This window comes from Alnus glutinosa, chromosome 10 (assembly GCF_958979055.1).
Source record: "Alnus glutinosa chromosome 10, dhAlnGlut1.1, whole genome shotgun sequence".
NCBI classification, from domain to species: domain Eukaryota; kingdom Viridiplantae; phylum Streptophyta; class Magnoliopsida; order Fagales; family Betulaceae; genus Alnus; species Alnus glutinosa.
Window position 1 is genome coordinate 19,364,668 of NC_084895.1, and position 19,212 is coordinate 19,383,879.

General features: G+C 36.6%; 1 long non-coding RNA gene across 1 annotated transcript; it reads right to left on the reverse strand.

Moving 5' to 3' along the window:
• Positions 1–13,071: 13,071 nt before the first annotated feature.
• On the reverse strand, positions 13,072–17,871 carry LOC133880619 (uncharacterized). The gene is made up of 2 exons (XR_009902340.1): positions 17,362–17,871; positions 13,072–13,330 (listed from the first exon to the last, which is right to left on the reverse strand). It is a non-coding gene; the product is annotated as an uncharacterized LOC133880619 (long non-coding RNA).
• Between the last annotated feature and the right edge of the window lie 1,341 nt (positions 17,872–19,212).

Sequence of the window (19,212 nt, forward strand, 5' to 3'; positions counted from 1 at the left end):
ATGATCAGTTTCGGGTTAGAAGACTTAAGTGACTGAAAATTTCCAGTCTATGGTTTCCCAGCTTCAAGAGCAAGAAGCAGAAGTGGCTCAAATTCAGGAAATGTGATATCTTGAGGTTGTGGTTTTCTCTTATATTCTGTTTACCCTTTGTCCTTTTAAGACAAAAAGGGGGAGTATTTTTTGTTTTGGACAGGAAATGTATTTCCAAACCGGTCAAGTGTTTTTTGTCCCAGAATGGCCAAAGGGGAGTTTGTTAGTATTTTATATTGGCAACATTCTGGTTGACAAAAACATTTTATGTAACGTTTGCTTTTTAACAAGATTATCGGTTCTATTGAGAATCTTTAAGTAATATGGACAGTGTCTCATTTCATGCCATAAGTATGGTCACAAGTTTCTAAGAAGATGTCCATGAAGATTCCATGCAATTTCCAAGTTAGAACAGTCGGTTCCTGTGCAACCGTTCGGACTGGCCTTTGAAGGCGTCTGGACGCCCCACAGTATCTAGAAGCTTCAGCGTGGAAGAATGTCCGGACGTCAGGGCAACACCGTCCAGATGCTAGGCCAAGCTTCTCCAATTTCTACAAGGAGTTGGATTTCAGTCGACATTGTTTAAGAAGTCTCTGTAAGACGTTCAGACGACGTGGCAACACGTCCAAACACTGTCCAACATTTCAGACTATTCTTGACTTCCTTTTCGAGCGCGGAAAGGAGTTACAACGAAGATTGTCCGGACGCTCGGCCAAGCCGTCCGGACGTGGACTTGTTATGGAAAGAATTCGCTATTCTGGAAGGCGATCACAGAAGACCGTCCGGACGAGACTAACTTCCGTCTGGATGCTCAATAGCCAGAGTTCGAATTTGAGCAGATTTAGGTTTTTTGTAAGCCTATAAATAGAGGGCTCTAGTCTTGTAATTTGTATGAATTTTGTATCGAATTCAATAGTGCTTAGAGAGGGTGTTTAGGGGGAATTGAAGATCCGCTAGCTCTCTAGCCGTTGCCGATGTGTGCTTAACAGTTCGTGTGAAGTCTATCTTAGGGGTCAGCCTTAAGGTAAAGGAATCCATCAAAGACCCCTTCAAGAAAGAGATTTGGTTGGGAAGCGTTCATGATGGGCTTCGTGTGATAGTTAATGGTATGACTACTGCAATGGGTTTTGTGAGTATGAGTGCTTTGTAACTTGCTTTGTTTTTAGATAGTGGAGTTCCTGGGTTTGGCTGCCCCGGAGTGATTTTTCACTTAACAGAGTTTCCACTTCGTCAACAAATATCTTGTCTTCTTTAAATTCCGCATTTAAGATATTTTGTTGCACACAAACACACACTTGGTTATTTTAGAAGTCAATATTTATTTTCAGAAAGAATGAAGGATGCTACTGTTATTCTATAGACAAGTGAAAGCAACACTTTGTCTTGTAAATTGGAAGGGTAACAGGCCAACATGAGAGAGAGAGAGAGAGAGAGAGAGAGAGAGAGAGAGAGAGAGAGAGAGAGAGAGAAGGTTTCAACAAGTTAAAGGTTTAAGTCATCCAAAGTTTAGTTTCATTGATGACTAGATAAGATTTTTCTCTAGCAAAGCTCATGCATGAAGTAGTAAAATGGTTCAAGAAAAACACTAGGGGGGTGGCCATGCTGAAAAATTTGAAAGAAAAGTGGAGAAAATGCAATCAACAAGTATTCATCAAAGTCTCTTCCAAGTCAACTCTATGCCAACTAATTTATTTTTCTCCATTCCCATTAATGACATTGATTGCTATAATTTGAAGGAGATCAAATAATCTGGAAATATTAGGGGGTTATGATCAAGTGGTAGAAATTTAGCAATTTTAAATTTTGTCGGCATAACAAGTCATGCCTCATTTTTGAAATAACATGGTGATTAGTAAATTTAGCAATTTTAAATTTCGTCGACAAATGAAAACTCAAGTACATCGTTTTATAGGCTAAAATTGAGTTTTTGCGCAAATTGAGTTCCGATTTCACATAACTTACCCATAAGTCAATTATTTACTAAAATAAGTCCTAATATGTCAAAATCATAATAGGTTTGGCCTAATTTTTGAAATAACATGGTGATTAGTAAAAACACCCATTTGCGAGTGAATGGTGATCCCAACTAAGTCTGGAATTTCGTACACTTCTGATTGCTATGAAATTCTACCACTAGGTAGAGGGCTTAAATATGAGCATAGTGAGCTTTGAATTAGCCCAAGTTATGTTCATTTTAAGTTTTAAGGTAAAAGTTGGTTTTAACCTTATCACTTGATTTTAAAAGTGTCCTTAATTCCAAAAATAGCTATATAAACCAAATGATAACATCTTCTCAATACTATCATTGATTCTTGTAGATGAATTTGAGAGATTAAATTCCTCTGGTGTTACAATTATAGGCAAGGTGCAAGATCTTATTCTGATTTGGTGGATTGGCGTGAGATCTTGCATTCCAACCACCTTTACCACTAAAAATTGACCGATAACCACTCGTATCGACCTTTTATAGGAGCCTAATTTGGTTAATCAAGTTGACACCCATTGATTCATTTGACAAAGACCACCAACAAGCAACCAAGGGCATATTGCCCATCCCTAGGAGGAAGAAAGAAGTAATTTATTTGACGTTAATTACTATCTTGGATTTTTAATTCTCAAAATTTTAAACAATATTGTTGAAAATATTTCTATTGTTGGAGTCATTAAAATGATAATTGATTGCTCCAATTGAAATGAAATTACTCATTTGGTATTTTTCTTTGCATTTTTTTTTCTTTTCTCTATCTTCTTTTTTTTTTTTTTCTTCTTTTTTTCCATTTATTTGAAAATTTATACACATTTATCACAGAAGATTAGATCAATACAAATACTATAACAATTTTTTTTGTTAGTAAAAGAGAAATAGTGACAATCGTGGGTCTAATAATGGTGAAATTTTATCTAGCATTACTTTAGCTATTGGAATTAATAATTAAATATTTTATAAATTGGCAAAGGTTTTTGAATATAAACTGTTAATACACATTAAGATTCATGTAAAAGAATCAATATTTAATGTTTAGTGGTAAATAAAAATATATAATTCATAATGAACCTTCTATTGCTATTTTATAATTTCTTGGGTAATCTATCATGAAACTTTCTTCAAATTTAAACAAATATTTTCAAATTAAATAGCTTGGAATTTTGTCATATCAATGTTTATCACCTTTATCAACTAAACTTTATCATTTTAGTTTTTATTATATTTGTTTTTTAAAAATACCATTATGATAAAATCTCAACCCTTTAATTTTAAAACAATGGTGTGATTTGAGGTATTTACCCTTTAATTAATAAGAACAATTGACTTGGAAAGTTGTTGTAGTTATTCCCAAACTAATTAACTTGTAGTTAACTGGGAATAATACCATCTAACATCTATCAAAGTGAATAAAATAGTGGAAAACAGAAAACAATGACTTGAGCTATAATTAATAACTCATTATAATATCTCTTAACAATTACAACCCAAAATCCATAAAAGATAACAACTAACTTCTCACAAAATACAATACTAAGATCCATGAATTCCAAAATACAATCAAACTGCCTACGGTAGGGGTGTTCAAACGGGGCGGTTATAACCGCTTTAAAACCGCTAACCGCTAACCGCTTATAACCGCTTTTAAAAGCGGTTATAGGGTTTTAAAAGCGGTTATAAATAACCACTAACCGCTTATATATATATATATATTAAAAAAAAAAAAAAAACTGACCTGAGTATAGTGGCATCGTTTTGGGCATTGCTGAATGCCCAAAACGACGCCGTTTTGGTAATATATATAAACCATATTTTCTGAGGTTTAGGTTTCCATTTTCCATTCCCATTTCATTCTTGTTGTCGCCGACGCCGTCTCTCTCGTCTCTGCCCTCTCGTCTCTCTCGGACGTTCGGTCCTTCACTCACGGCTTTCACGGTTCCCGCGGCCTTCATTTCACAGTTCAGCCGTCGTCGCCCGTCGACTCCACACCGTTCGTCCGTCCGTCAACTCCTTCCGTGCGACCGAGCGACACCAGGGTATATCCCTCTCTCTAGTCTCTGATTATCTACGTAGCTATGCTCTCTCTTTTGTGTATATTTTAGAGGAAATAAGAGTTGTTATCTTGATGGGTTTTCGGCTTATGTTAGTGTTTAGAAATGGTGTTTCAGAAATGTCAACTCCCATTGTAAAAGAGGCTCAGCATTTTCAAATTTTAGTTTGAACTTGATATAAATAAGTTTCAGCCTTGTCTGAATATGGTCGTTGAAAACTAGTCTTCAGTTCTGACTTATGAGGGAGCATACTTATTTTGTGTTTCTGTTGTTATATTAGTCATTTGTGTGTGTGTGGTGGTGGTGGGGGTGGAGTGGGGGAGGGATTAACTAAGTTGATTCGGTCGTCCTTGTGTGTGTGGACTTTTTGTTGGTTGCCAGATTGTTGCTCCCGATGATTGAACTTGATATAAATAAGTTTCAGCCTTGTCTGAATGTGATTGTTGAAAACTAGTCTTCTGTACAAAAAATGGCCCAAAATAGGTGTAAATCTGGCCCAAAATTGGTGTAAAAATAGCCCAAAACCGATTTTAACCCGGCCCAAAACCGGTTTTCAAAAGCGGTTTCAAACCGCCGGTTATAACCGCTAACCGGCGGTTATAAAAATAACCGTCTCCGCCCAGGCGGTTAGCGGTTGCGGTTGGTAAAATAAAAATAACCGCTAGGCGGTTAGCGGTTAGCGGTTTTAGCCAATAACCGCCGGTTATAACCGCTTGTACACCTCTAGCCTACGGCTCACGCTCCACATCCAAGCGTGATGAAAGACTCTAAGCTCCAACTTGATCTAGAACCTGCTAAATTGCAAAACATTAGAGTGTTTCATAAATGGAAATCGTAGCAACTACATAAGTCCACGACTTACTAAGTAAATATCAAATGAAAGTAAACCATGAAATAAGCCATTGATAGACTCAAAATGACATTTCGCAACACCATACCCTTTTTGAAGGTTTTCGTAAGTGTTTGTGGAATATCTGATTGAGATTGTAAGTTATAAAACAACACCTGGTTTCAAAACAATTTCACTTTTAGTTATTTAAAACATTTGAGTTTAAACTTACGGGAAATTATTGTTTTCCCCTATGAATTACAGCCTCTAAAAATACAAATATATGAAAAATTTAAACCCTCAAAAAGTTTAAAACATTAAAATATATATATATATATATATATATATATATATATATATATATATATATATATATATATATATATATATATATATATATATATTTAAAAAGGCAAAAAAATAGAAGGGAAAAGTAAGGGGGTGGCTGCTGGTCCTATGTGATGGTTGTGCGACCAGCCTTAGCTTATTCTAGGGTGGCCTGCGAGCCACCCTAAATGCAAGCGGCCCCAGGCTGCATATGGGTTGGCCGCGCGACACTCTAAGAATGCTCTGGGGTGGCTCGCGAGCCACTCTAGATGCAAGCCGAGGGTGGCGCATGTCCACCCCAAGGTTCGGAGGTGGCGGGGAGCCAGCCCTGAAGTGGCCGGAGCCACCCCAAACACATGCCAGGGGTGGCGCGAGGCCTCCCCAGAGGTGGCGGGTGCAACCTTTGAGAGTGGCTTGCAGGCCACCCCCTCCCTTATAGCCCCTTTCTTTTCCTTTTATTTTCTTATTTTTTTATTTGTTTAATTTTGAGGGTATTATATGTAAATTTTGATTATAAAGTTAGGGTATTTGGGTCATTTCAAGTTTTTTTAACAAGGTTGATTGACAGAAGGTGGGTTTTGGTAAGTAAATGGAAGTTCGATGCGGTCAGGTGCTGAGAGTGTTAGTTCGTGGGGGCATATTGACGGAGGCTGGTAGTTCATGAGGGAAATAGGTAATTACCCCTAAACTTAACATCTTTACACATTTCATTTACTTTTAAACCATAACTTTATCTCATCACATCATTTCATCTTTCTTTCACATCATCATACTTGTTTCTTACCCTCATACGATTGAGGTCACTTTATCAACCATTTATATATCCCTTACATACCTATACACAAGGCACCGTATCATATTGGTGCACGAGGGACTGTAGCATACTAGTAGATCAATCCTCGTACTATAGTTGTTGGCAAAATATATAAGATTCCATATAGGTAATCTATATCGTATTAGTTCTCTCGCCACAAAGGACTGTAAACGTACTGACTAGGCTGTCATACAGATAACACATTGCAAGGTAACCGTAACTCATATTGGAGAACCGTCATTGCGTAATCGTAACACATATTGACACCCCATTAAAAGGTAGTGGTACTCAGATCGGAACCCATTACCGAGTAATCCGTACCGCTTACCGTTTCCCTCTCAGGGTAATTGTAACTTGTCTTATATTGTTAGTATTTTGGCCTCATTCTGTGTTTGGACAAAATCACTTATGTGTAAAGATGCTGTAAACATGGATTCCATTTGTCAGAGCATTTTCAGAAGACTATGCACTATGAAAAATATAGAAGTCAATTTTGATTTTCAATTGGTATCAGAGCTTGGTACACTCTGAGAAGATTAAATTCTTGAGTGTCATTTATTTTTGACTTCTATTTGCTACTATGTCTCAAACTCTTAATTCTGTTCCTACCTTCGATGGTACGAATTATGGCTATTGGAAAGCTCGAATGCGGTTCTTTTTAAAATCTATTGACTGTTGGAGTATTGTTAAAACTGGTTGGATTAATCCAGAGGATACAACCCTCGAGACAGTCCCTCTGAAAAACGCCCGACTTTCCAATGATAAAGCCTTCCATGCTCTATGCCAAGCACTTTCTCCTTCTGAATTCGCCAAAATTTCAAACTGCGAATCAGCCAAAGCATGGAAAATCTTGGAAACAACATATGAAGGCATGAAACTTGTTAAATCTGCCAAACTTCAAATGTTGATTTCAAGATTTGAAGAAATTAAGATGTTGGAAGAAGAGACCTTTGGAGAGTTTTACTCCAACATGAGTGACCTGAGGAACTCCATGGTGAGTCTTGGGAAACATATCTCGGATGTAAAACTCATCTAAAAGATTCTAAGATCTTTTCCTGAGCGTTTCAGAATCAAGGTGACCACCATTGAAGAAAGCAAGGATCTTGAGGAGATGAAGATTGAAGAGCTGGTGGGATCTCTTCAAACATATGAGCTGTCTCTGCCCCCGGTCAAGAAATTGAAGACCATTGCTCTAAATGCTTCCAAGAAGAAGGTAGAAGCATCATCTGAAGATGACTCTGAGGATGAAGAAAAGGACGTGGCTATGTTAGCCAAAAATTTCAGAAGACTAATGAAAGATGATCGGTTCAAGAAGAAGTTTTCTGAAAGAGTAAAGAAATCTCCCAGAGAAGCTGAACCTGAGGAAGAAGATAAGAAAAATCCCAGAGGACCCCGATGTTTTGAATGTTTAGGCTTTGGGCATATCCGGGCCTATTGCAAGAATCTTAAAAAGGGCAAGGGGAAAGCATACAATGTGACTCTTAGTGATGAGTCAGAAGAAGAAGCTCCAGAGTTTGAAAAATTTCTGGCCTTTGTAGCCCCATATGTTGAAGAAAAAGACTCATATTACTCGAAGCATAGCGATAATGAGGAAGAGCTCAAGGAGGCCTACAAGACACACTACATAGAGTATGAGAAGCTGAGGGAAGGCCGAAAGTAGCACCTTAATGATCTGAATAGTTTGCAGACCGAGAAGAGTTCATTGCTGCTCATAGTACAAGAGCTTAAGGAAAAGCTACTAGAGACGCAGCTCCAGCTAGAGAGAGTCACTGATGAGAAGCTGACTCATATGCTGTCTATCCAGAAGAGCCCAAATGACAAGACTGGCCTCGGGTATGTAGCTCCCTCTTCTAATGTTCCTTCTTCCTCAAAGACTGTGTTTGTGAAACCTACAGTCCCACAGCCTCCTCCCTCTATTGAAGATAAAAAGAAGGAAAAGGTCAACGATGATGTTCCAGGCACTCAGGAGCCTCATTCCATCAGAAGACCTCCCATTTTCCATCACTGTGGTCTCAGTGGGCATGTTCACCCTCAGTGCTCCCTCCTGAAAGCACAAAAGGCCAAAGCCAAGAAAGAAGTGCCCAGACAAGCTCATTATGGCACTAGACCTGTAGTCTAGCATCAGACTCCATGGCATCAGGTGTCTTACCAAGCACCATGGGGACAAGCACCAAGGCATCAGTATCAATCCTCTTGGTCTCATGCTCCTCAGCATCAGCGGCTTCAGTAGCGGTTTGTACCAGCCAATCCCAGTGGCACCTATAATAGCAAACCCAAGCAGTTTAGAAGGCCATAGAAGATGAAAGAAGAGCAATACTCCAGTGAGCCTCCTATCTGGATGCAGAACATGATGGAGTGCATGATGTAGTCCTGCCAGCAACCACCCATTGGAAGGCAGGCTTGGGTCGAGAAGTACAGTCACCCCATAAGGGGGAACCGGCGCACCTAGCAGATTCAGGTGTTTATGCCTAGGATTTGGTTCCTAATCCTATGGCATCAGGTTTGATTGCTTATCTTAACTTGATACATCTTTATATGCAATCTAGGAACCAGTTGTGTTTGCCCCCTATGTCTCTTGAGAGAACTTTGTAGGTATTTTTTTGGGGAAGACAGAAAAAGCAGGTCGAGCGACTGTTTTTCTGTATTGGCATCATCGAGCATCCACAGGTTTGATCTTGCCTTTGCATATGATGCCATTTCCATATTGCTTGTTGTTTTTGTTTTAAATAAAAAAAAATGGGGAGAATTTGCAGGATATTTTTTCTCTTTTAGCTTATCAGATAGTGTATGTATTTTCACCTGATATCTCAATTCTGTAAGCATTAATCTACTCTGCTTAGATATAATTGAAAGTTTATGACTATATTGGCCAAGTGTTTTTCCTGTTTTCGCAAAAGTATGATAGCTTCTTTCCTCACGCGATGAAAAAGTGCACTATCTCGGGCTCCCATAAAGGTACATCTTTCCTTCTCTGACCTTTTGCTTTTAGAAATTTTGGATAATAGAAGAAGTCCATGATAAGATGACCAAATTGACCTCATGCTAGTGAACCTAGAGCCTAAAAACTCTAGCACTCCCTACAGTTTGCAGTACCATAAGAAACAAACAGTTAATCATATGAATTCTATGCTTTAAAGTATATATTCACTGCTTATGTGCTACATTTGCTTTATGCCTTGCCCTCTACGTGCAAGTAAAACATTTACGTTGTCCTTCATGGTACAAGTAAATCACTTAGGTGCTGCATCTCAGGGGGAGTGTATCAGATGAGGGTGGCTAGGCCCTAGCAAGTTATAAGGTTTGACTTTTGGCTAATCTGTCACTGATTTTCTCTCCTGTCTAGAAAATCTAGTTGCTCTATGTCATGTAATCGAAAGTCATACCTTGTAGGAAAAGAGTCTTCACACACACACATGCATTGAGTGAGTTGAGTTGTCTATTTGAATTTTCTATGACCAGGAAAAATATTTGTGCTAATTGAAATCTCAACACTCTTTTATATCTCTGTTTAGTTTTGAGATGCTCTCTAATTGTGTTATCAGTTGATTATACATGCATGTTTTGACACTGACTTGAGAAAATTTGATCTCTGTCAAATTTTCCTCAGTTTTTTTTTTTCCCTGGTGTTTCATTGTGGAGCATCCGGACGGTCTCTCTTGGAGTCCGGACGGGGGGGGGGGGGGTGTTTAGCAATTCGGACGGTGCCCTTTTTGGAGTTCGAACGGACGACGTTTTATTGTCCGGACAGGATCTGTTCCTCGTCCGGACGTGAGCTGTCACCTTCGGGCGGACGGGTAATTTAATTCATCCGGACGCATGTAACCGTTTTGCTCATTTCCGAGGAAGCGTGCGTCCGGATGTCATCAAAACATCGTCCTGACGGGGACCCCACAGAGGCTATAAAATCCCCTTGCTCGCCATTCTCTCCACCATACCCCACAAATCTTACCTTTGGTTGATTGTGAGTAAGCTTTTTGTGAGCTTTTGGTTGTCTTTTTGCATATTCCTTTCACATTCCAGGTATTTTCATGTCTTATTCCTTTCAGTTTATTTTGCAAATGTTAGATTTTTTTTGGAATGTTTTTGGGATGCATATATCTGCCATGCTGAAATTCTTTGGACTTAATTGTGATATTCTTTGTCTTTATTTTTTACAAAAGTCCTTTTACTGTTGTTATTCTGCCAAATTTTTGTTACCCTAACAAGAATATTTTTTTTGTGGATTATTTTTTTTGGCAAAAATTCTTGTTGGTTCTTTTGCAGAATCATGTCTGCTATCAGCTCCCAGCGCAGGGTCCGCCAAAGGACAGAGGAAGAGCAGAGTGCATTCCAAGCCAAAATCATGGACCGCAATGTCCTCGCTGAGCGGAACGTGGTCCGTGATGACATCATGGTGCCTCCATTGGATAGCATTTATGAGATTATCCAGACCTACAATTGGGGGTATCTCTACACGTGTGCCTGCATCGTCCTCATTAGGCTAGTCAGGCTCTTCTATGCCAACCTTGAGGTGGCTCAGGATGATGAGTGTGGGATGGTACTGTAGTCCACTGTTGACGGACACATCATCACTGTAGATCCCCAGATCATCAGTCAGTTCATCGGGGTACCAGTCCTTGATCTGCCTGCCAGTCCTTACAATGAGGTGGTGCTTCCTCCCTCTATGGACGATCTCCGAGAATTCTTCCATGCAGTTCCACAGCGTGAGGGGCATCATACTAACATCAGGATTGGTGCACTTGCTCCGGCTCATCGTATGTTGGCCAAAATTGTTCAGTACAATCTCTGGCCAGTTGCTAGGCGCAGTGATCTAATACTGAAGAGGGCCCAGTTTGTTTATGCTGTTCATCTTTGCTTGCCTTTCTGTCTTTGCAAGCACATTCTGGGAGTCATGCTGGAGGCTCGTGATGAGAGCAATACCGGTCTCCCTTTTGGCTGCCTAATCACTCAGATCATCCTTCAGTCGGGTATCAATGTTAATGGAGTGCCTAGGATGAAGATCCAGTAGCCCCTCAGCAAACAGACATTGATGAAGTCGAATGCCCAGCTGCGATGAGATGATTCAGATGATGACATGCCTGCTGCTATGCATGTTGCTTTTCCAGACGTGGCGTCATCCTCTCATACCGTCCCGCCATCTGAGCCAGAGGCAAATTATTCTCAGATAATGGAGGCCTTAGCCACCATTCAGGGAGGAATGACCACCATGCAGCAGTCCATCTCCTCTTTGCAGCTCGAAGTGCGGTCTATCAACAAGAGGTTGGAACAGACCCATTTGGACCTTCAAGAGTGCCTTCGAGTTCATCACCCTGGCAGTAGTGATGATGAGGATGATGTAGCTCAGACTATACCCATGCCAGAGGATGTTTGAGTTTCCTTCTGTTTTATTGTCTCTTTTTGTGTTATTTTGAGACTTTTTGTTATTTTCTGTTATTTTGTTAAACACTTAAACTTATATTACTCTGTTTCCCGGGTCCTTCTGAGACCGTTAGGGGGAGTAATTTTTATTACAGTTGGTTTTTATTACTCTGTTTTACCCTTTTTCCCTTTGTGACAAAAATGGGGAGTAATTTTTATTTTTGGACCGGGAATGTATTTCCAAACCGGTCAAGTGATTTTTGTCCCAGAATGGCCAAATGTGGAGTTTGTTAGTATTTTGGCCTCATTCTGTATTTGGACAAAATCACTTATGTGTAAAGATACTGTAAACAGGGATTCCACTTATCAGAGCATTTTCAGAAGACTTTGCACTGCGAAAAAGATAGAAGTCAATTTTGATTTTCACTTATCTCATGACATATCCATATCGTTTCATCATCTCTTCATAGTTAAAACATGCTTCGTACGTAAAACATAATCTAGCGATTGAAATATCACTATGCAAATGAAATACAATTATTAGGGCTCACATCATGTCAAATAATTATATCATTTCATGCTATAAGAATATCTTCAGTTTCATTTGTAGCATCATGCATAAAATTTTATTTATAATTGCATAGTGAATTTTATTTACCTCAAACACTTATCCTCATACCGGACATCTCAAAGCTCAACTTCACAATTTTACAAGCCACAATCTAATATTAGACATAACCCACACAAAAAATCCTATTGAAACCTTAATCAAGCATTTTAAAACCCAAACCTAGCAAGATTAGGCATTCTGTAGGACTATCGAACGTTTGGTATTGTCTTCGTACGTTCGGTATCGTCATTGATCATTTGGCATCGATTGTTCGGCATAAGTTAGAATCTTCAGTCACTCGCAGAAACCAATCTCAGACCAAAAGTCCTAGCTAAACCTCAAGCTAAGGGACTAAGCTACCAAAAATGGAACTAAATAGTAGGTAAATAATGAACTAACAACCTAATAGCACTAATGAAAACAAAGTTAGACTAAGAAGGTTACCTCCTTGAAGAACAAGGGACTAAGAGAGCTCATTCTCTCTCCAAATCACTCTCTCACTCTTACTATGGTTTTAAAACTAGAGAAAATCGAAAATGGGGCTTAGGGGTCTTGAGGATCCCATTTATAGGGGTTAAAAGTTAACGATAAGAATGAACCATTTGATTTTCAAGTACTGCAAGCATCAAATGTTCAGGCTACGATCAGACCAACAGTCTTAGGGTTTTAATTGAATGTTTGGCGGTACTATCGAACACTCGGGTCTAGGGCTACAAGCGAACGTTCGACATCCCACTTGAGCATTCTGCATCGAGCGTTTAATGTCATACTCGAACATTCGACAAGCACAAAAATTGCTAAACATCAAAAATCTCACACTTTTCTGATTAAGAACAAACCCTAGCATCTTTAAGTTATAATTAGAGTGTACTTAACCCTAATTTATATTCGGGGTATTACTGTAACTCCCCATATTATGAACTAGCAAAACTGTAAATGGAAACCTCCAATTTTCACGTGACGCTACTACATCAGAGATACAATCTCACAGCAGAATATATTTTTTCTTTTAAATACTAGGAATAAACCACATAACACTAGTGGGCTGACTGAATTACCTTATAGTGATAAAGATAAGTTAGAGTATGGATTAATTATACATACCATGTACACACTAGGTGTACCAAATATATGTGCCACAAGCGGCACTAAATTCTCACATAATTAAACGTGTCAATAATACACTATAAAACAAATACATTGAAACAAACATAAAGATAAGGCTTGCTCTCCCGAAGTCAAGCATTAAGCTCCCAATAGACAGTTCATAAACCACTAAAACTTGCGAAAGGATTTTTGCCTTCATTCTCAATTCCTGCATCATGGTCTGTGTAAAGATGATGACGTTATCATATTTACATGGAAAAACAAGTGAGTACCCAAGTTCCCATAAATCAAAAATTAAAAGTCACCAAAGGAAATAAAAGAAGAAGAAGGAAAGGTAGAGAGAGAGAGAGAGAGAGAGAGAGAGAGAGAGAGAGAGAGAGAGAGAGAGAGAGAGAGAGAGAGAGAGAGAGAATGCATGTAATGAATTTGTATGACATAGTGATTGATTTGTTTGTGTTGTTTTATATAATATTTAATTCAGACCTCTCGTTCATAGGCTAAATACCATCTCGTCGTTAGCGACCGTTATGTCCTTCCCACTTATAAAGTTTACCTGTTTTTATACTAGTAGCTCACAACATATGAGTCTATTTGTAGCACAGCTCCCCAGTTTGTTTCTTATTATTTGTGAGTACTGGTTGCACACAGCCTTCCCAGCTCACTGGTTGCACACAGCCTTCCCAACTCACTGGTTGCACACAGTCCCCTCGCTCTTTTATTAACATATTCTATATTATTGTAGAAAAATATGTATTTAAATTAGATGACAAATAAATCAACTAACAATTATAGTAATGAAACCCAGATTCATTTCTCAGTTAGTACTTCCATACTTAATCTTAATATTTACACAACCATTGTAAAATAACACAAGAAACAATATGCGTAATAAAAATTAGTATCTTGTCTCAGTAAGAAAATTCATACTTATTGTTAACTATAATTAAAAACTTAGTAAAATAACATAGTAAACAATATGCTTAACAAATACCAATATCTTGTCTAAGTAAGTAAATCCATACATATAGGTCACATTTATAAAAACTTGGAAAAATAACACAGAAACCGATATACTAATTAAAACTAGTATCATGTCTTAGTAAGTAAATCCATACTTATTGTTCTTCTCAGATGAAGTCCCTTACTTCAATTCTGCCAATAGTCTATATACACACAGTATTTTACAAATTAGCATAACCATCAAACAATATAGTCAAACATTAAATAGAATATTGTTCAAAGACCGTCATCTCTTTATATGAATTTACCATCATTTTTACTTACTTTATTTATTACTAAATCATCTATTTGTCTATACTCTATTTTTCCATAGTCCATACTATCAGTTTGTCCATATGTTCATCATTTGTTAACTATCTCATAATTATCTCATTAGTTCATTCTAGCCATTTCCTTTTTATTCATTTTGAGTCATTCCTTAGGATAACCTTAAAACCTAGGCTCATAATTAGTGACGAGGCTAAGACCAGTACCATCAAATATGAACCTTGACGATTATGATATATCATAAGTATAAAAGTAAAAGCAATAATGTAAAGCAATTTAATACAAAGCTTTATATTTAAACACCGAAGCAAGCATATTGCCATGGTGACATAATGTTTAACCATAAGGCTTTAAGAAGAATATAGTATAGAATTTAACACTAAGCTTTATTTTCAATCTAAACAAGCATAAATCTTTAGTGACATAATGTTTAAACATAAAGCTTAAAGAAGAATAAATTGCAAGAACATATAAAAGTAAATTAATTTTATTGTGCTAAAGGTTTCTTGATAAAGTCTTAACGAATACTAGAGCAGATTAATTCCTTTACTTAATTTTTAATTCATAAGCTTATTGGGTCATTCGAACATTAATAGTAATATAATAGAAAATAAGGAAACATAAAGGAAACATAAAGGAAACTTAAAGGAAATATGTGATCCTTTCGAAGTATAACTTCAACCCATTCTCTTTTGAGTTAAAATTAACTTAAATATTCTTTTCTTAACATAAAAGAAACATCATAAAGTGTCAAAATTCATATTTAGAAGAAAATTTGGAAAGACCCACCAAAAATCCCTCTAGGTGGCCTAATGGTGTAGTTGTTTTGGAGGAAGGTGATGCTTTGCTTAGTTTTTGGTATTTTAGGCTACTTTTCGTAAAAGAAACAACTCATTTCCTTACTCTTAAAGTGGTACTCAGCTATTGGAAGGTGGGGCATGAAAGCATACAAAAAGAACTAAAAGAAAGCAAGGCAGCCGTGTGTGGTCCAAACCAAAGAACAAAAAAAACTAAGCAACCTTAAAAGTGTTCTCACTTGTACAAAAGAATGAAGGATACTGCTATCATTCTATAAACAAGTGAAAGAAACACTTTGTCTTGTAAAATGGAAGGGTAACCGATCACCATGGGAGAGAGAGAGAGAGAGAGAGAGAGAGAGAGAGAGAGAGAGAGAGAGAGAAGGTTTCAACAAGTTAAAGGTTTAAGTCATCCAAAATCAAGTTTCATTGATGAATAGATCAGATTTTTCTTTAGCAAGGCTCATGCAAGCATCAAATGCATGAAGTAGTAAAATGGTTCAAGAGAAACACTAGGGGGGGCTAGCCATGCTGAAAAATCAAAAGGAAAAGTGGAGAAAAAGCAATCAACAAGCATTCATCAAAGTCTCCTCCAAGTCAAATCTAAGCGAACTAGTTTAATTTTCTCAATTCCCATTAATGACAATGATTTCTATAATTTGAAGGAGATCAAATAATTTGGAAATATTAGGGGGTTTTGATCAAGTGGTAGAAATTTAGCAATTTTAAATTTCATCGACATAATAGGTCAAAAACATAATAGGCCAGGCCTCATTTTTTAAATAACATGGTGATTAGTAAAAACGCCCATTAGCGAGTGAATGGTGATCCCAGCTAAGTCTGGAATTCCATACACTTCTGATTGCTATGAAATTTTACAAGTAGGTAGAGGGCTTAAATACAAGCGTAGTGAGCTTTGAATAAGCCCAAGTTATGCTCATTTTAAGTTTTAAGGTAAAAGTTGGTTTTTACTTTATCACTTGATTTTAAAACTGTCTTTAATTCCAAAAATGCCTATATAATCCAAACGATAACATCTTCTCAATATTATTATTGATTCTTATAGATGAATTTGAGAGACATTAAATTTCTTGAGTGTTACAATTACAGGGAGGGTGCAAGATCTTATTCTGATTTGGTGCCAAGGTGCATGATCTCACATTCCAACCACCTTTACCACTAAAAATTGGCTGATAACCACTGGTATCGACCTTTTTTAGTAGCCTAATTTGGTTAGTCAAGTTGACACCCATTGATTCAATTGACAAAGACCACCAACAAGCAACCAAGGGCTTATTGCCCATCTCTAGGAGGAAGAAAAAAGTAATTTATTTGACATTAATTAGTATCCTGGATTTTCATTTTTCAAATTTTTTTAACAATATTGTGGAAGATATTTCTATTGTTGGAGTCATTAAAATGATAATTTTATTGCTCCAATTGAAATGAAATTACTCATTTGATCATTTTCTCCGCATCTTTTTTTTTTTTTTTTTTTTTTTTTTCATTTATTTGAAAATTTATACATATGTATAAGAGAATATTAGATCAATACAAGTTCTTTAACAATCCTTTTGTTACATAAAAGAGAAATAGTGACATCATGGTTTATGATAATTGTGAAATTTTATCTAGCATTACTTTAGGTATTGAAATTAATAATTAAATATTTCATAAATTAGCAAAGGTTTTTGAATATAAACTGTTAATACAAGTTAAGATTCATGCAAAAAAAATCAATATTTAATGTTTTGTGGTGAATAAAAATATATAATTCATAATGAACTTTCTATTGCTATTCTTTAATTTCTTGGGTAATCTATCATGAAACTTTCTTCAAATTTAAACAAATATTTTCAAATTAAATAGCTTGAAATTTTGTCATATCAACGTTTATCACCTCTATCAACTCAACATTTATCATTTTAGTGTTTATTTTATATACATATATTTTTTAAAAAATACCATTATTATAAAATCTCAACCCTTTAATTTTAAAACAATGGTATGATTTGAGAAATCCACAAGGTAGACCATACAACCTAAGAATTTTAGATGATCAATTGATGTGCGTTGCTTCAATTAAGATATATATATATATATATATATATATATAGAGAGAGAGAGAGAGAGAGAGAGAGAGAGAGAGTAGTTAAGACTTCTTTACCAAGGATTCTGCAGGTAAATGACATCTGAGGGGCTCGCAACATGCTTAGAAAAGCATTTCAACAAACAACGCACCATCTGAGAACTTCTAACAAAAATGTCTTCAATTTTTTGTAATGGTTCGCACTTGGTTTTGATGCAATTAAAAATGATAGGCATCATAATTGGGTCTTCATAAAACTTGATATGTTTGAAGCAGCGGAAAAAAGTAGCAACAATACAAGTTTCGTATTTAGCGTCGGAGTGAGGCCATGTGGTCCTTAATGTTGAACAATGACGAATTCCAAGTGTAAGGCACAAGTGTAACTCTCCATGATTATGATCAAGTTCAGATGAATAAGGAGACATGAAGAGAGATGAAGATGGAGAGAATGAGGTAAGGGCAAGGTCATTCGCTTGCACACCAAGAAGAATAAGGATAAGCAATTCCATCATAATCAACATAAGTTTTCTAACACATTTCGTAGCCATTGATTTTCTCAATCTTTAGAAACTTCTTTATTTTAAGTTTATTTCAAAATGATAATTACATTATATATATGCAATTAAAGTGACTTTTGGTTAGAGCAAATGTTTTAATAGTTATGAATTGACTTATTTGTAAAGTACTTGTATTGAAAAAAGTGTTGGTTAATAGTTCTTATATTTACTAGTATGGCCGGTCTAGAGCAAAGTGACTATTGGTTATAGGAAAAGGTTCAAGGCAATATTTATGTTAACATGTGAGTTTTAGCCAAACTAAAGTATAATTGTTTGAATCCAATTACTTTCAATACACAAGTGAAGAGGTTTGATCAAAGAATTATGATATATTATGTCAAAGAACCCATTCAAAAGGTTTGGAAATGTTAGTTGGAGAAGCATGGTAAGCACGTCATATAAGAACATATCAAATTTGAATAATCTAGAAAGAGACTTTATATTAAAGATACTACTCAAAAGCCTATATTTATTGGAAATAAAAACTATAGAAGACAATGGAGTTTTGCAAGCCAGAAAGAGATATTGAAGCAAATAGAATAAATCAACAAGGATGTAGTAAGATACTTGACATACTTTGTTTTGCAAAACGTTGCATTAAAGAAAGTTTTATTTAAGGGAAAACATTAAAAAGCCATTTGAACTAACAACCGATTTTAAAATAGCTCCCTAAATTTTCAAGTGTGCTATTGTGACCCATCAAACTATCAAGGTGTGCCAAAAAGGCCACTTTGTCAGATAATACCCTTCTTATCTTAAAAAATAAAATAAAAAACTATTTGAAAACTATTTTTTTTAAAAAAAAAATCTAAAAAGTTAAAGAAATTAAAAAAAATTTGAAATTTTTTAATTTTAAAAAAATAGAAAAAGCCCAATAGAGGTGGCCAATGGTGGTGCGCGGTCACCCCTAAAGGGATCTAGGGGTGGCCGGCACACCACCCCAAGGGAATCTGGGTATGGCCTGCGAGCCACCCCAACACCATGGAGGTGGCCTTCAGGCCACCTTAGATCCCTTTGGGGGTGGCCGCGTGCCACCCCTGGCCATGTCTGCGGGTGACGTGTGGTACCCCCATTGGCTGGGGGTGGCCAAGCCGCTCACAAAGAGGTAGCTACCCAATCAGTAGCCACGCATTTAAATTTTTTCAATTTTTTTAAAATTAATTGTTTGTTTAGTTTTTTATATTTCATATTTAATAAATTTATATATATATTTTTTTTATTGAGAATGCCATGTGTCATCATCTTATTGGCACTGACATGACAACTTACGAAATCTATCAAATTTTTAAACAGGATATGAGTTCAGGGAGTGATTTATAAATTAAGCCAAACACAGGAATTTCTGAATTCACTTTAATACCAAATAGAGTGA